Genomic DNA, 18,029 nt, shown 5'->3' with positions numbered 1-18,029 from the left:
TACCCCCCAGAAGACATTTTCTTATCTTCCGTCTGTTTCTTTACTTCATTCTGATCTGTCACTCTAGCTGTCTTGGAATGTAGACCCAGACCTCAGTTCAACCAGTTATATAGAGCAATGAGCTCCATGAGAATATGCACATAGTTTTATCCTCAGCACTTAGAACAATGCCTATCTTACATACACTTAGTACTCAATAGTTGTTGAATAAAGAAAGAAGGAATGAGGGAAGTTCATGGCATTCTGTAATTTCCTCATTTTAACTAGCTTTTAATACACCATGTTTTATTTCCCAATACCTGTTTGTGTCTGTTGTTCACCAGTGTACCCCTAGAACCAGGCACATTAAATATGTGTTTAACAACAAAAAAGTCCATCCACCCACAGTTTCACTGTAACCTAGAATTTGAAGCTGTGTAGTTAGCTAAACTACAGCCACGTTGGACTGGCCATTTCAGGGAATTTAAGATGACAAAATGAAAGAAATAAAGTAATATAAAAAAATTAGTCCTGTGGGTCATTCTTCCCTTCAGAAGAAGTTATTAACATTTGCTCCATATGCTGAGTAAGATAATAATTAATCACCTGATATATCCAGAATAAATGATTGATTTACATTAAACTTTAGCCCCAAAAAGAAGACGTTGATCCCTGTAGTATCGTTTTTATAGGTTCTTAGAACTACATCAGATCAGGAACTGTTATTAAGGCTAAGGTTGTCGGTTTAATCACGCCTTTATGATTTCTTCTGGTAAATGAAAGCGAAGGAATTCTAATAGACCATCTAGCTGTGGGTAACAAGGAGACTAAATAAGGCATATGAACAGAGCAGTGAAAATCCAAAGTGTTTAGTGCCTGGTGGATTGGTAATTCGTTCTTTCCTTCTCTCATTCTCTCTGAAAACAGCATGCTACAGGGGAAGAAAATGCCAAATCATTCCCTGGTGACCTGAATGTATGATGACATGAGGCCTCTTCACTGGTATTTTCCAACCCTGGTTTTGAGGGCCCTGGAGAGGGTTACTGGTCAGGGAAAGTCAGTTCTAAGGCATTTATATTTAACTCCATTTAGCTGAGTATGTGACACAGCACTTTTCCCTGCAGCGGGTTACTTGTGAAAGCAAGCAATGAAAAGCTGTTGCTATCCCCAACAGCTGGAATCCCAGTCCTAACTCAGTACCAGAGCTGATGCTTACTGTCAGTCAAAATAGCCAATCAACAATTGCTGCAGCACGCTAGGTTGTTTTAGTTGTAAAGCTCTTAGCAGGGATGATGGCATTATTAAAAGAAAAGATAGCCACTGAGTTGGAATGTGAGGCCAGATGCTATGGTTTGTTTTGGTTTTTTGGGTTTTTTTTTTTTTCATTTTCCTTTCAGATACTTTATATGCACATGGACCTCAGAAAATGAAATATACGTAAGCCTGCATTTTGCCCCAAACTCTTACTTTCTTTAAACTTAAATAGTGAATGCTATTTCCCCATTGGTTTTCACTATATACAGATGAGTGCCTGTGTGTATTCATTTGCTGGGGCTGTCATAACAAAATATCACAGACTTAAACAACAGAACTTTCTCTTCTTGCAGTTCTGGAAGTCCAACACTGAGGTGTCAGCAGGTTTGATTTCTTCCAAGTCCTCTCTCCTTGGCTTGCAAATGGTCACCTTCTCACAGTGTCCTCACATGGCCTTTGCTCTGTGCTTGTGTATGTCTGGTGTCTATGTCCTAATCTCCTTCTCAAATAAGGACACCAGGAAGATTGCATTAGGGCCCACCCTAACCACTTCATTTTAACTTAATCACATCTTTAAAGGCCCTATCTCCAAATACAGTCACGTTCTGACATACTGAGGATTAGGGCTTCAACATATGAATTTGGGAGGAACACAATTCAGCCCATAACACTATGGAAAGAAAAGCTTGTCACAAAAGATATAATAAAATCTTTTGCACAATGACAAAAATAATTGGAAACAACTAGCTGTCTATCAACTGGATATTAGATAAATTAATTATAGTACATTCATTCAATGAACAAATAGGCATCTGTTAAAACGTATAAGGTAGATCTATGTTTGCTGATATGGAATGAAACCAAGATGTTCTAAGTTAAGAAGAAAAACAATGTAGAGAACACTTTGTTAAATATGTTCTCTTCTGTGTTTAAAAAAAAAAAGTATAGTATGTGTTTCTAGAATAAGACAGCAGAAATTTGTGAGCAGGGCTTCTAGGATGGGAAACAGTTAAATGCCTTTTAAATACGTACCCTTTGATACAGTTTTAATATTTTACTGTGTTCACCTATTGTTCTTACAGTTATAAAAATTTGTTAATAATAATGCATTTTTAAAAACTTTTAAATCTTTAAAAATACTAAAATGTTCGATTATATATAATCATTAGCAACCGGGCTAATTGCAGGTAGAGCCATTTTATGTTTATCCCAAAATTGTATCTAATCTGCTCTGCCTCTGGTTACTCTGCTTATGACGCCCTTGGGTCCGCATCAATTTTCCTGGTAGGACTGGAAGCATCTTTGAGGGTAGGGATAGTGTTTTTAATGATCTTGGGGAAACAGGTATGATACAAGGTTAACTGAAAAAAGCAGAATCAAAATTGCACATAATCCATAACAAGCTTACAAAAATGCATTAAAAGGATGGCATAAATGACACAAAGCCTTAATGTCTCCTCTGATTGACAAAAGTTATAGATGAGTCCCTCCCTCCCTTATATTTTTCTATTCTTTCCAATGTTTTAAATGAGCATGTTTACTTTTAATGTCAGAATACAGAAATGAATATAATACAAACAACCTTATGGCAACTGTATTTTATAAATGCATTTGAAAGGGGATAAAAGGAAATATATCAAAATGTTGCCACTGGCTGTCTTTTGGTGGTGGGACTGTGGCTGATTTGGGGGAGAGGGGAGCTACTTTTTTCTCAAAATTTTAACAAAACTTTTTTCCAAATTTTGTATTTGAAAAACAAAATTAAGATTTTTTTAAAGATTTCAGTTTAATTAATATCAATCACCATTAGATCCATCATTTCAGAGCTATATCCAGTCTCTCGGAAGCCCCGGCCTACTGCACAGACATATAGAGTCCTGGGATGCTTCCTGTACCTGTGCCTGGAGACTTGCGCCTTCATCTCCTGCCACGCGGTCCCTTCCTTCTGACATGGGCCTTTCCCAGCTTGTCAGTAGGAAGCCATTCCAGTGAGTTCTAGCTGACTTCTCTTCTTTAGACCACCAAGCCCCTGTTGCACTTCCTATAGGACATACACACAGGACCGTCTTCACTTTGGCTAGGCCGCCCTAGCTGCCAGATCTTTTTAAAGTCCACATAGTTGCTAGAAAGTTGGGGTCGGGGGGATCTACCACATTGGGCATTTTCCTGTTCCGTGGCCCTCTGTGCTCACAGTGAGTCTGTGTCCATTCCCAGAACTTTAAGTTTGCATTTTTGGAGCACGTTCTTGACTAAAAGAATAAGGCATCAGGGACTTCCCTGGTGGTCCAGTGGTAAAGAATCCGCTTTACAATGCAGAGGACGCGGGCTCAATCCCTGGTCAGGGAACTAAGATCCCACATGCCACGGGGCAACTGGGCCCGCGCGCCACAACTAGAGAAGAGAAAACCCGCACTCCACAACTAGAGAGAAGCCTGCACACCGCAATAAAGAGCCTGCGTGCCACAACAAAAGATCCTGCATGCCTCAACGAAGATCCTGCATGCCACAACTGAGACCCAACACAGCCAAAAATAAATTAAATAATAAGAATAAGTCATCAGATTGGAATACGGGTGCTACTTACTGTGCCCTTTTTTTCAAGGTGTGGAGCTCTCTCCCCTAGAGGTGATTCACTGATGCCTCATACATGAAAAAAAGAAATGCTTGGACATACACAAAGGCATAGGATAACAGAAGAGCTGAGAAGAGGAAGAGGCATAAAAGAAAAAGGGACAGATAGGACAGAAATTAAAAGATGAGGAAAAGCAGAGTGGGGGAAGGATTAAAGGAAAGAGAAAAGGTACAGGTGGAGGTAAACAGAAGAAAACAATAATTAAGATGTACTGAGGTCTTAACATGTATTATAAGTGCTTTACATGAATTGTCATGTGTAATCCTCACAACTACCATATGTGGAAGGTTCTACTGTTTTTCCCACTTAACGGGAAAAGGAAAATAATGTTTAGTTATTGACTTATCCAAGGTCATAGAGCTAGTGAGTGGAAAATCAGGGATATAAATCTCTGTCTTCCTCATCCTACAACCTGTACTTGACCTTACACTGAAAGACAGCTCTCTGTCATCAGTTTATGTCAACAAACTAAATGCCTAATATGTGCTATTGACCTCTGAACAGGAGAGAAAGGTGACAAAGAAGAATGTAGGCCACTCCACAAACTATACGTGTCCAAATATAGAGTACTTCAGTTCCTTAGATTATCTTTGGAAAAGAAACAGTTTAGGTAATGCGAAGATCATAGTTTACTCCAGCAGAAATGTGGAGATAAGATGTACACAGTGGTCCATAATGGTTCTTTGCAAAAGTTCCAGACAGGTAAGAGCCTTCCATTTCCTAGACATACCTGTGTATCGCTTACCTGTTCTTAATAAATATTGCCAAGTCAACACCAACTCCAATCAAAGGCTCTATTATGAGCTAACTTGCTGAATGGTGCAGTGAAAACGGCCCAAGGGAAAGGTGTCGACTACTATCACAGACAACTTGACTTAGCTGTTTGCAACATGTAGTGAGGGAAAGTATCACAAGTTTCTGGAATGGAAAGGAACAATAAGTTTCCTGTAAATTGTCAGGCTTACATTCATTGTACTGATGAAATCAGGCCGGTGATTGCTTAATCTCTGCCTACAGAGAAGGGAAAAAAGTATTTAGGGAAGTATCAGTTCTGTTTCCTTCCTTCCTCATAAACCCAGAACACGGTACAAAAAATTTCCCCAGGTACGTAAGGCAACTCCCAGGAATTTTTAAAATGCTAAGAGTTATGTAGGCAGAAAGAAACAAGAGTGTCATATATAGCTCTGATTTCCATTAATTGACTAATAGCTGGGTTTGGGGGGAACAACTTGTTTAATACATAAAACATTGGCCTGAGTTCTAATTCCATCTCTGCCACTAACTACCTTTCCATGGGACCTTAGGCAAATCAGTAGCCCACTCTGGGGCTTCAGTTTTCTCATCTGCACAGACACTTTTGAGAGTGATAAGGGGTGATAAATAATTAATACATATTGATTAATCTATGACACATGTAAAAAGGACTCTGCCAGGCAAGTGCTTCTCTATTATGGGAAATCAGTCACCAACAACCCAGATCAAGAGTTAATTGACCTTTAACCAATCATTATTTTCTTTATAACTAGTTTGTGATTCGTTCCAGTCACTTTTCCTAAAATGTCTCTACCAGGATGATTCTTTGGATGACTACAGATTTTTTCCCTTATGTGCAAGATTGTAATAAAACATTGGCATATGCTTGTGAGAGAACTGTTTGAAAAGTATTCTTTAACAATAGAGAGACAGTAAGGCAAAGTGGGTAGGAGTGCGGACCCAGTTTCCTCACCTGTAAAATAGGACAGTGAGTCTCTACCTCACAGGATATCCTGAGAATTACATGTTATATAGAACTTAGCAAAGAGCCTGGCACAGGAAACACTAAATATTAGCTGTTACTTTCACCTATAAAATGAAGAGATTGGACAAGATGCTTTCTTTGGTCTCCTCCAGTTCTCAGTCTCTGGGACTCCAGAAATAACACCTTGAAAGACTTTTTTTTTTAGGTTAATTCTACAAATTAATTTAACTGGAGAAAGGAGGGACTCCTTTCTTGGCTGTTAAGTGACAATATACAAAATGACAGTGGCTGAAACAAGATAGAGGTTTTTCTCTTTGTCTCATGGTATTAGTTATCTATTGCTGTATAACAGAGTACCCCAAAACTTAGTGGCTTAAAACATTTGTTTCACAGTTTCTGAGGATCAAGCATCCCAGAGTGGCTTAGCAGGTCATTCTAGCTCAGGTTCTTTCATGAGGATACAGTGAAGCTGACAGTCTAGCCACATAAAATAAAATAGTAAGTCATATTGACCAAGTCTGCAGGGAAATAATAAGTAAGAGATGGTTGTGAAATACTTACCAAATGTAAATGTCCAATTTGAGTCAGCTTTAGGATGGGTTGAAATAAAAGGAATGCTATTATTCATGAAGAATCACAGACTTACACATGTTTAATCTTGCCTGTCTCTAACTGAACATTCCTGAAAAATGATATCCCTTTTTTTTTTTTACACACAACTTAATACTTCTATGATCTTCCTCTCCAAACGTAGGGGTAAATTACACATTGATGATAGCCATCAGTCATTGAAAGACTAACTGTATACCAGGCACCATATCATCTGACAACATTGTGAATTAGGTTCTGCCAACCCAGTTTTACCGACGAGGGGATCAAAGCTCAGAGGTACAAGCTGAATTTGAAGCCAGATCTCTCATTTTCACTGTACTGCGATGCTCTTTCCCTCTTGTACAGCATCACACTTCACTTTCTGTTAAACACAAGTCCTACCATATGGCCTGCCTAGAGCTTCATCAGTGAAAAGGGGTGCAGACAGTGGGAAATAATATGTGGCAGAACAGGAGACAGAATACGTACTGCTTCAAGGTTCTTAGCTAAGTGCTTGCTCTCAGCTAAATTAATGAGAGAAGCTCTGAAATAATTATTAAGAGTTAATAAACTGTATGGTGCTGACAATGCAAGTACAATAAGACTTCAACCAGAGAGCTCAGATGCCAAGGGTATGTGAACTAGCCCCATCCCTTACAGTGTTCTTCAGAATATAGCCCTCTGGGAACCTGATTAAGAACACATCCCATCCTTTTAAAGATATGATTTCTGAGACTCACCCTTGGAAATTTGATTCAATACATGTGGGGCAAGGTCTCAGACCTGATACACGATTCCTATGTAACTAAAGTTTGAAAAATACTATCCCAGTTTTTAACTACACATCCATAATTAAAACTGATTCTCAAACTTCATAAGGTGGTTGTAGAATTCATGGAACTCATGGTATCATTTGGAAAACACAATGACATGATACACTAAATGTAATATTGCTAAATTTGCATGATAGATTACTACATGAATGATACAGAAATGAAACAGACTTCAGGAATAAACAGAGCAAAGCTCAAATCTCTCCATAATTATGCAACTATGGGCAAGTTCCTGAACATTTCTGAGCCTTAGTCTCCACTGCAGTAAAATATTGATTATAATACCCTGACAGGTTATTGTGGAGATTGAAGATTATACATATAATGCTTGGCATATAGTAGCCATTCACTTAATGACAGGTATTTTTATTATTAAACATTTAACACTACATAAAATAGGATATTAATAGACTCTAGTGTTAAGAGATATTAGAAGCCAGAGGTTCAAAATGGTTTGAGCCATTATAGTGGTTCAGCATACCAGCATGGGAATCAGATTGTCTGGGTCCAATCCCAGCTGATCTACTTTCTCACTTACTACCAGCAGAGTAAATCAGAACTTCCTTTGCCTTCTGGGAATGAGGTGTGTTTTTTTTTAAATAAATTTATTTATTTATTTATTTATTTATTTTTGGCTGTGTTGGGTCTTTGTTGCTGCTCGTGGGCTTTCTCTAGTTGTGGCGAGCGGGGGCTACTCTTTGTTGCAGTGCGCGGGCTTCTCATTGCGGTGGCTTCTCTTGTTGCAGAGCACGGGCTCTCGGCGCACGGGCTTCAGTAGTTGTGGCACACGGGCTCAGTAATTGTGGCTCGCAGGCTCTAGAGCGCAGGCTCAGTAGTTGTGGCGCACAGGCTTAGTTGCTCCACGGCATGTGGGATCTTCCCGGACCAGGACTTGAACCCATGTCCCCTGCACTGGCAGGGGGATTCCGCTGCGCCACCAGGGAAGCCCCGAGGTTTTTGTTAATATTGTTAAGCCACAAGCCTGTTTATTCTTTTGCTAAATAAACTGTAAAATGGAAATAATACAAATTATCTGACAACATTGTGTGAGAATTAAATGGGATTATACAGGTAAAGAGTTTATAACAGTGCCTGGCACATAAGCAAAGTTCTTTAAAAAACAAAAACCCACTCATTTCTATTGTTATTCAACAAACACTGTGTGTCAGAAATTCCAGACTCAGTATATCCAAAAGTGAACTCACCATTTTCTCTGTCCTCTGAGCCTGCCAAGTCTTTGTATTCTCATCACCCTGACTTTTATCACTGTTCATCTAGTCACCCCAGCTAGAATAACAATAGCAAACAAACTTGAGTACAAGGCCCTGTGCTAAGGACTTACGGTATTAAATTATATCTTTTCACAGAATGACTGTATGGAGTGTAGGTACTATTATCATCCCTACTTTACAGATGAATAGACTGAGATGGAAGGGATACATAATTTGCCCAAGGCTATCCCGTTAATGGCAGAGCCAAGATTCTAATGTAGGTAGTCTAGCACCAGAATCTGTATCTTTTAATGTATGATACAGCCTCTAGAGATTTTAGAGTTATTTTAAAAGCTCTCACTCTCTATCACTTGAGTATCTAATAAAATACAGTCCTCTTAAAGATCTCTAATCCAACCCCTTCTCTACCCACATTGATACGGACCTAGTTTAGGCCCTACTTACCTTTTGCTTGAACTACCGGTCTCCCTGATTGTAGCTTCTTCTCATTCAATCCTTCTGCCAAACCAGCTAGTCAGAAACGTTTCTAACGTAGATCTGATAACTCTCCCTTAATTAAAAACATTTAATGGTGCCCAATTTCTACACAATAGGATGCAAATACTCACATGTGTCATTCAATAAGGTACCTGGTGTAGTACATCACTTACAATATTGAATATATTGCATTTTACTTTTATCCATATGACCATGTCTTTTTCCCCACTAAAGTGAGCCCTTTTTGAAGGTAGGGACACTGTTTTATTCATCTTTATATAACCCATATTTCCCCAGGCCCCAGCAGCCCACAGATACAGATGAGGTCACAATACCATTAATATGTGAATCTAAATGATTCATTGCCCCACCAGCAAGTGCAGAATTTGCAGCTTCAGGAGAACCTCCCCATCATTACTAAGAAGTGCTCTGAATCCCCAGGGATGTTTCTCACAGGCTCAGTAAAAAAGTCACTCCCTTTAGAGCGATATGGCTACCCCAGGTGACAAGTGAGTCACTGTGTCTCTTCCTTTCTTCCCCTGAGCCCTCTATTCTCATATCATCATGAGCTTAGGTGCCAAGGTAGTAAAGAATGGCTTTCTTCTTTGTGACATACTGTTAAAGAGGTCCCAAAGGAAGGTTACTTGAGCATCACGTATTTAGTGAAGTAGCTTTCAACTCTATTCACTTAGAGCCCCCTAGCTCCCTGGGCATCAGATATGCTCTTGGGAGTCTGAACAAGGGCAAATTTGAGGTACAGCCATACCATCACATTCAAAATCCCTCCTTCACTCCAACAATGGTTTTAGTATTGGTCCAGCTCGTTTCTTTTTCCCTTAAGATGATCTGCCTTGCATAAGTTACCTCAGTAAATTTCGTAAAACTTTTCTGGGGCCACCCTACCAGTATGCCAGATGTACCTAAAGTTATCTGAATCCCAGAGTGCCCACAGGGAATGCCCAAAGTATGCACTCCAAGCTACATTTGTCTCACCCCTTCCCATGCCCCTCACCAACTCCATTGCCTAGAATGGAGCTTTGTGCATACCAGAGCCTCAATCAGTGTATTAAAACATGTAATAACAATTGAAATTTTATACCACTTGAGCAGAGCTAAAATTTATCTGAGGAAAGGAACACAGACTTAGAATGAGACTACCTGATCTTCAGTCAAAACTACACAGAAATCCTGACATTAAGGAAAAACCCAAAACTAAACAAAAAAATGAAAACAAAAACCATGGGCTCTCAGCTGAGATGGATTTAGCTGCTGCTAAGACTCTGATGATTACAGTATAGGACTACAGTATACATGCACTTATGTCCTCTAGAGGAGTCCTTCAAAGAAATCTGGGTCACAACTTAGTTGTTCAAGACCACATGCCACACCCTTGGGCTGAAGCAAGAGGAAGTTGATTCACTTTCCTTGTGGCCGATTGCAAACAGAATTGCATCAAGTTCCTATTGACACACTCTTTTAAAAAGACCATTTAGTTATCTTGTTCCTGTAATGCAAATCTTTTAGGCCGATTTAACTTTTCAGATTTTAGATATATGAGATTTGTTGTTGTTGTTGCTCTGATGACGATGCAGCCTGTTAGGCCATGTGGTATTAATGGAGAAAATTCACCCAATTGCTACCTAGATGAGGGTTTTAAACACTGGTAGTGTTTTCAGCTTATTAAATAAGCTTCATTTTAAAAGAAATTACTAGATGTTGAATACTTTCTGGTTTAATGTGAAAATTTAAACCATAATAGTACTGTTACAAATTGCAACTATTAATTGTGAAAATCTCATTCCACTCTTAATGATTAGAATCATGGTATAGTGCAAAGGGCACTTGAATGCATGTCATAGTACTCTGGTTCTACCCTTTGGCTCTTTCACTAAACCACCACATGATCATGGGCAAGCTCCATAACCTTTACGGCAATCTATGAGAAAGCAAATGTAAAAGCGCCTAGCATCACACTTGGCATATTGTATAGGCGTTCAATATTTGTTAAAGTGAAAGTTTCAACACATATTAAACAACTTATACTACTCATGAATTACATACTAAGTATGTATTTGACCCTCCTATTTGACATGTAGATATGGAAAGACTCAGCATAACATTCAAATGAGACTAAGCAAAGTCTCATATTGCCTCTAAATGCAAATCAAATGGCGTAATATAGTGCTTTGAAAAACAACAGGTCACAAGCTAATTGTGGACTGAAATCAGCAAATCTTTTTCATAGAAAATGCCAGAGCAATTTACTCAAAGTGTGAGCAAGGACTGTACCTACTGCCACAAATACCATGCTCAGCAGTGGCAACTGTTACAAGGAACAATTAATGGAGAGAATGTGATAAATAAAACATGAATTGGTTGCTGTCTTCTCATTTGATTTGAAAGATGGTCAGGAAACATCTAGTGTGATATTTTTGAACTTGTGAATTGTAACATTTTAATAAAACTAATACAAATTGCACTTAAACCATATTTTTTAAGCAAAAAGAATAAAGAATGATGAAAACTGTTCAAGTTCAATTGCTGGATCTGGGGTGTAAAATAGTGGCAATAAGGAGAAAAATATTTATTTTAAACAGTAAATTTTGATTTCAAGCAAGCCACATTCTAAAGGGAAAAAAAAGGAAGTACACGAGATTATAATGAAGATAATTTAATATGTGGGTTTATTAAACTGCCAATGGTATTTTTTTTTAATTATTTAATTATTTATTTATTTTTGGCTGTGTTGGGTCTTCGTTTCTGTGGGAGGGCTTTCTCTAGTTGCGGCGAGTGGGGGACACTCTTCATCGCGGTGCGCGGGCCTCTCACTATCGTGGCCTCTCTTGTTGCGGAGCACAGGCTCCAGACGCGCAGGCTCACTAGTTGTGGCTCACGGGCCCAGCTGCTCCGCGGCATGTGGGATCTTCCCAGACCAGGGCTCGAACCCGTGTCCCCTGCATTAGCAGGCAGATTCTCAACCACTGTGCCACCAGGGAAGCCCCCCAATGGTATTTTTTAAATAAAAGCTTAAAATCTTCAAAATTAAATCTCCTTGGAAACAACCTGCTGAATTTATTGATAAAGAAAGGGGAAAAATACATTCAAGTTTCCAATCTAATTTCTTAGTCTTTCCACCATTGTTAGTGATAAAATCTTACTATCATCATTAAAGCATATTGAGAGACAGAAAATGCTTCACATATTTTCTTACAGCATGTTTGGATATGGTGTGTATAACTTTATATCTAATTAATAAAAAAAATATGCAGAGTGCCAGCACAGTAGCTCATTTATGTTTTACTACTGCAGAACATTTAGAAGCAATACTCATCACAAGTCTATAAAGATTTCAAAATCCAATTTGATGATAATAAGCTGCATAGCTTTTAGTTTCTTGGATATATGTAGCAAGATCAGTTCGCACAGGATATGTTATGTTGTTTATATATAACTTCACACAAAACTGAATTAGATATATTTAGAGTAGATAATATATTGCTGGGTAATATATGTTTTAAAATGTCTTATGATGAAAAATTTCAAACTAAAATAAGAATAGAGACAATGGTATAATGAACATCACCATGCACCCAATACCAGCTTCAGTAATTATCAACTAACGTACAATATAACAAAATTCTGTTATCCGAAGACATTCTGGTGATTTCACTGAGGTATTGAAAAACACAGTGAAAGTTTACTTTTATTAAATATTTAGTACTACTTGGTCAACTATTTTTTTTCCTAGTTGAAAAGCAATTGCTATTTGTCAAATAGTTCCAAAGACAATATCTAAGTAATGACATACTTAACTGATATTTTCAGCATTCTCGATGAACTATCTTAACAACTACAGGGATTTATTTCAACATTCATACACATCTGAAAGTTCCAAAAGGCATTGCTGTCATGGCAGTAATCACCCTAGCTATTACATGCTCCCCAAGTTTTCACAACATATGGAAAACATTAAGATATTCTGAAAGAAATAAAGATATTGTACATTTAACTTTTCTGGCACAAACTTTTGTAAAAGCTTTATGGAGGTATAACTGACATACAGTGAACCACACATATTTAAAATGTACAATTTGATCTTTTATAAACACAAGAAGCTTTCACCTGAATCATAATGAATATCCCCACCATCCCCAAGTTTCATGGTATCCTGGGTAAGCCCTCCTTCCTGCTCTCCCCCACCCCTGCCTTTCTGCGGCAATTACTGATCTTCTGTCTCCATATAGTTAGTTTGCATTTTCTAGAATTTCATATAAATGGAATCATTTGTCTGACTTCTTTCACTCAGCATAATTATTTTTTAAACTCATCAATGTTCTGGTATATATCAATAGTTCATTCCTTTTTTATTGCTGTATAGTATTCCATTGTATGTTTTCTATCGTATACCAGTTTATTCACTTGTTGATGGACACTTTGGTTATTTCTAATTTTGGTTATTACAAAATGATAGAGCTACTATGAACATTTATGTAAAAGTCTTTGCATGGACAAATATTTCCTTTTCTCTTGGATAAATATCTAAGAGTAGAATGGCTAGATCATATGGATGCATGTTTAACTTTACAAGAAACTGACAAAGTATTTTCCAAAGTGGTTGTATCATTTTACATTCTTTACACCTGGCAGTATTCTTTGTTCTGAAATCTACTTTGTCTAATAACAATAGTCACTCTAGCTTTGTTTTGATTGGTGTAACCATCACATTTCTTTTTGCATTTTTTTTGTTTTTAACGTATTTGTGTCTTATAAGCAGCATATAATTGGGTCTTGCTCTTTTATCCAGTCCAACAATCTCTGCATTTTAACTGGGGTATATAGAGCCAGTAGTTCTCAACTGGAGGCGGTTTTGCACCCCAAGAAGCATTTGACAATCTCTGGAGATATTTTTAAATGACATTTTAAAAATGTAAACACTATTCTTAGATTGCAGGCAGTAAACTAACAAGATTGCAGACTATAGTTTGCCAGTCTCTAGTGTATTTCTTTCTTCCTGAAAGACTGGACTTGCTTTAACATTTCTTGCATTACAGATCTGCTAGTGATGAATTCTTTCAGCTTTGGTCTGAAAAATTATTTTGCCTGTTTCTGAAATACTTTCTCTGGGCATAAAATTTTAGATTGACAGGGTTCTTTCTAATACATTAAATAAGTTTGTCTATTGATGTCTCAATTGAATATTTTCTAAAAGAAATCTGATGTCATTCTCATCTTGGAAACAATGCCTTTTTTCCTTTGGTGTTTTTTAAGATTTTATCTTTATCACTGGTTTTAAGCAATTTGATTATGATGTGCTTTGGTGTAGTTGTTTTCATGCTTCTTGTGCTTGGGGTTCATTGATCTCCTTAGATCGGTGGGTTTACAGTTTCTGTAATTTAAAAAAAACTTTTAAGCTATTTCCTTAAATAAATTCTTCAGATTTCTTTCCCCATCTCTTAGTCTCCTATTACAGGCGTATTAGACAGTTGTGCACAGCTTACTCATTGTCTTGTTTCTGTGCTTGATTTTGGATAGTTTCTATTGACACGTCTTCAAACTCATAAATCTTTTCTTCTGCAATGTCACATCTGCCATTAATCCCACCCAGTGTTTTATATTCTGCACATTGTAGTTTTCATCCCTAGAAGTTTGGTCTATCTTCCATGTCTCTACTTAACTTTTTGAATATATGGAATAGTTACAATATAATGTCTGCAAATTTTAACATCTGGATCAGTTTCAATTGATTTGTCTCCTTACTGTGGGTCCTATTTTCCCACTTATTTGCATCTTTGGTAATTTTTGATTGGATGCCAGACAATGAAAGACTTACCTTTCTAGGTACTGGATATTTTTGTATTCCTGGAGGTCTTTGTTCTGGCACAGTTACTGGGAAACAATTTGATGTTTTCAGATCTTGCTTTAAATACAAGACAAGACACAACAGTGCTCAGCCTAGGGCTAATTATTCCCCACAACTGAGGCAAGACCCTTCTATGTACTCTATCCACTGCTCTGTGAATGATGCTTTTCCAGTATGTCTTGTGGGAACAGCCATTACTTCCAGCCCTCTTTGAGCTGGGGTCTATTACCTCTAACACTTTCAGGTGGTCCTTTTCTTGGCCTCAGGTAATTTCCTCACCTGCATGCCCTGATCAGTACTCACCTGAAAATTCAAGGGAGATTCTTTCCAGATTTCTAGAGTTCTCTTTCTGTGCAGCTCTCTCCTCTCTAGTACTCTGTGCTGCAAACTCTAGCCACTTTGGTTTCACCAGGCTCTCAGCTCTATCTTATCAAACGAGGGACCCCACCAGGCTCTTCCTGTGGTCCCCATGGCTGTGCTGAGGCCTGGAAATTCTCTCAAGGCAGTAAGCTGGAGTCATCACAGAATTCACCTAGTTTGTTTCCTCTCACTCAGGATTCATGTCCTTTATTGCCTGTTCTTCACTGCCTGATGTCCAGTGTCTTTAAAAACACTGTTTCATAAATTTTGTCTATTTTTTACTGTTTCCAGCCTGTCTCAAACTTTTAACCATTATATCCCAGAAAAAAAAAATTGATGCATTCAAGAAAAAAAATCTGGTTAGAATCACTGGCTTTCTAAGACTCTGAATCAAAAATTGAGTTATACACACTTAATTAAAGAATATGAAATATTACAGCTTACTTTTCATAAACACTAAAGAATGATTATGAGACATTAAATGTATCATCCTCTTGGATGAAATAAGACTGTCCACTGAAAAGCAGAATTAGTGTAGTACCTACTCGCTAGTGCTTTAATAGTTAATCCAATTAAAAACAAAGGAAAGAAACAGGGTTAATCGGATACGTGAGAACTGCCCTTGTGTATCTCAGACTGGAATGAACAGACAGCATACTAATCACATTAAATAAAATGTTCCCGATTTTTATTTGTATTGTGTTTATTTGGGATTATTTCTCTATGTTACATTTAAACATTAGTGAAATTGTATGTAATAACGTTTTTCCCTTACAAAGTAAAGGTATTATTTCATGAAACTTTTATTTTAGTCATAAACCTTCCTTTCTCCATATCAGCTCATTTCTATTGTATTAAAAAATGATCAAGGTAATGGCTTTAAATGATAAATTTATTTGTCATATACCTACAATCACTGTTTTTGCAAATTCCCATCAGTTCACTAAAAAGAAAGCAGTGAGCCTGCCGCTACAGTCCACTTTTACACATCAAAAGATGAAGCAACTCAAGATATTTCTATGAAGTATAACCAGTTTTCTAGAAGATTTTTCACATCACTGATTTCACAGCATCTGTTCAGTTAGGTAAGCTGTAGAGGAATGTAACTTCCCTCTAGTTTTCACTTCCTATATTTTGTTACATTAATTCATTTTCTTCAAATTAGTATGAACTTACAGCTAATGTTTATAAGACAAGTAAAAACTAAAATGGGAAACAAAGCATACCAATACAAAAAGAAATGAAGGGGCTTCCCTGGTGGCACAGTGGTTAAGAATCTGCCTGCCAATGCAGGAGACACAGGTTCGAGACCTGGTCTGGGAGGATTCCACATGCCGCAGGGCAACTAAGCCCGTGCACCACAACTGCTGAGCCTGCACTCTAGAGCCCACGAGCCACAACTACTGAGCCCACGTGCCACAACTACTGAGGCCCGTGTGCCTAGAGCCCATGCTCCGCGACAAGAGAAGCCACGGCAGTGAGAAGCTCACGCACCACAAGGAAGAGTAGCACCTGCTCGCCGCAAGGGGGGGAAAGCCCACACGCAGCAATAAAGACCCAATACAGCCAAAAATAAATAAATAAATTTAATTAAATTTAAAAATAATAATAAAAAAAAGAAATGAGGTCTTCCCTGGTGGTGCAGTGGTTAAGAATCCGCCTGCCAGGGCTTCCCTGGTGGCGCAGCGGTTGAGAATCTGCCTGCCAATGCAGGGGACACGGGTTCGAACTCTGGTCTGGGAAGATCCCACATGCCGCGGAGCAACTGGGCCCGTGAGCCACAACCACTGAGCCTGCGCGTCTGGAGCTTGTGCTCTGCAACAAAGAGAGGCCGCGATAGTGAGAGGCCCGCGCACCGTGATGAAGAGTGGCCCCCGCTTGCCGCAACTAGAGAAAGCCCTTGCACAGAAACGAAGACCCAACACAGCCAAAAATATATATATAAATAAAAAAAAAAATAAAAATAAAAAAAAAAAAAAAAAAAAAAAAAAAAAAAAAAAAAAAAGAATCCGCCTGCCAATGCAGGGGACATGGGTTCGAGCCCTGGTCCGGGAAGATCCCACATGCCGCGGAGCAACTAGGCCCGTGTGCCACAACTACTGAGCCCACGCACCACAACTACTGAAGCCCACATACCTAGAGCCCATGCTCCGCAACAAGAGAAGCCACCGCAATGAGAAGCCTGTGCACGGCAATGAAGAGTAGCCCCCGCTGGCCGTAACTAGAGAAAGCCTGCACGTAGCAACGGAGACCCGATGCAGCCAAAAATAAATAAAACAAATAAATTTATTAAAAAAAAAAAAAAAGAAATGAGGTGAACAATTCTACACACACACAAAAATTATTTAGGACCAAATAACCAAATACTATTGTAGCCTATAAAGATTTTCTTACATTCTTCCTATCCTGGATTTACCAAGCTTCAGGCTTAGGTACTGTCTAAGGCCCCTCTGACTATTACTTTCAAACTCAAGTCTTAGCTATCACACTGGCAATGCAAAAAGAGAACCACTCAAGGGAGTGGTTTACTAGTGTGTAAACTTTACACAGTTACACATGTACTGCATCTTACCTTCTCAGTCACAAAAACTCTAGTTGGAACAGGCAGAAATGCCAACGTGACCACCTCTGACATTTTTCTGATGCATAAAAACCTTCAGACGAAGGCATATACAACCGAAGCAAAATTTTGAAAGGAGTATTAGGTGGAAAAAAGCCCTCTTTTTTTTTTTAGAAAGCAAATATATCATTTATTGCAACTTCAGCATGGAGCGATGTATTGGTTTAAAATAAAGTACAATCAACACAATTTGGTCATTGTGAGTATGCCAGCTGGGTCCACACTTTACTACACATATGTAACTGTAGAGCTTCTTGTGCCCCAGAGAGGAGACATACTCTTGTGTCTAGGACAAGGGAAACATGTGTTGTTATTCAGGAGCTGGAAGCTACAGCATGACAGGAAAGAATTGAAAAATCCTGGTCTACACATCACTTTACCTTGTTCGAATCTTGTTTCCTTGGCTTGCTTCATTGTTTTCTCTCTCCTGGGACTGACATTGTGTGTTATGTA

Source organism: Balaenoptera musculus, chromosome 5, assembly GCF_009873245.2.
Source record: "Balaenoptera musculus isolate JJ_BM4_2016_0621 chromosome 5, mBalMus1.pri.v3, whole genome shotgun sequence".
Taxonomy (NCBI): Eukaryota; Metazoa; Chordata; class Mammalia; order Artiodactyla; family Balaenopteridae; genus Balaenoptera; species Balaenoptera musculus.
Note: the sequence above shows the minus strand (reverse complement) of the source record.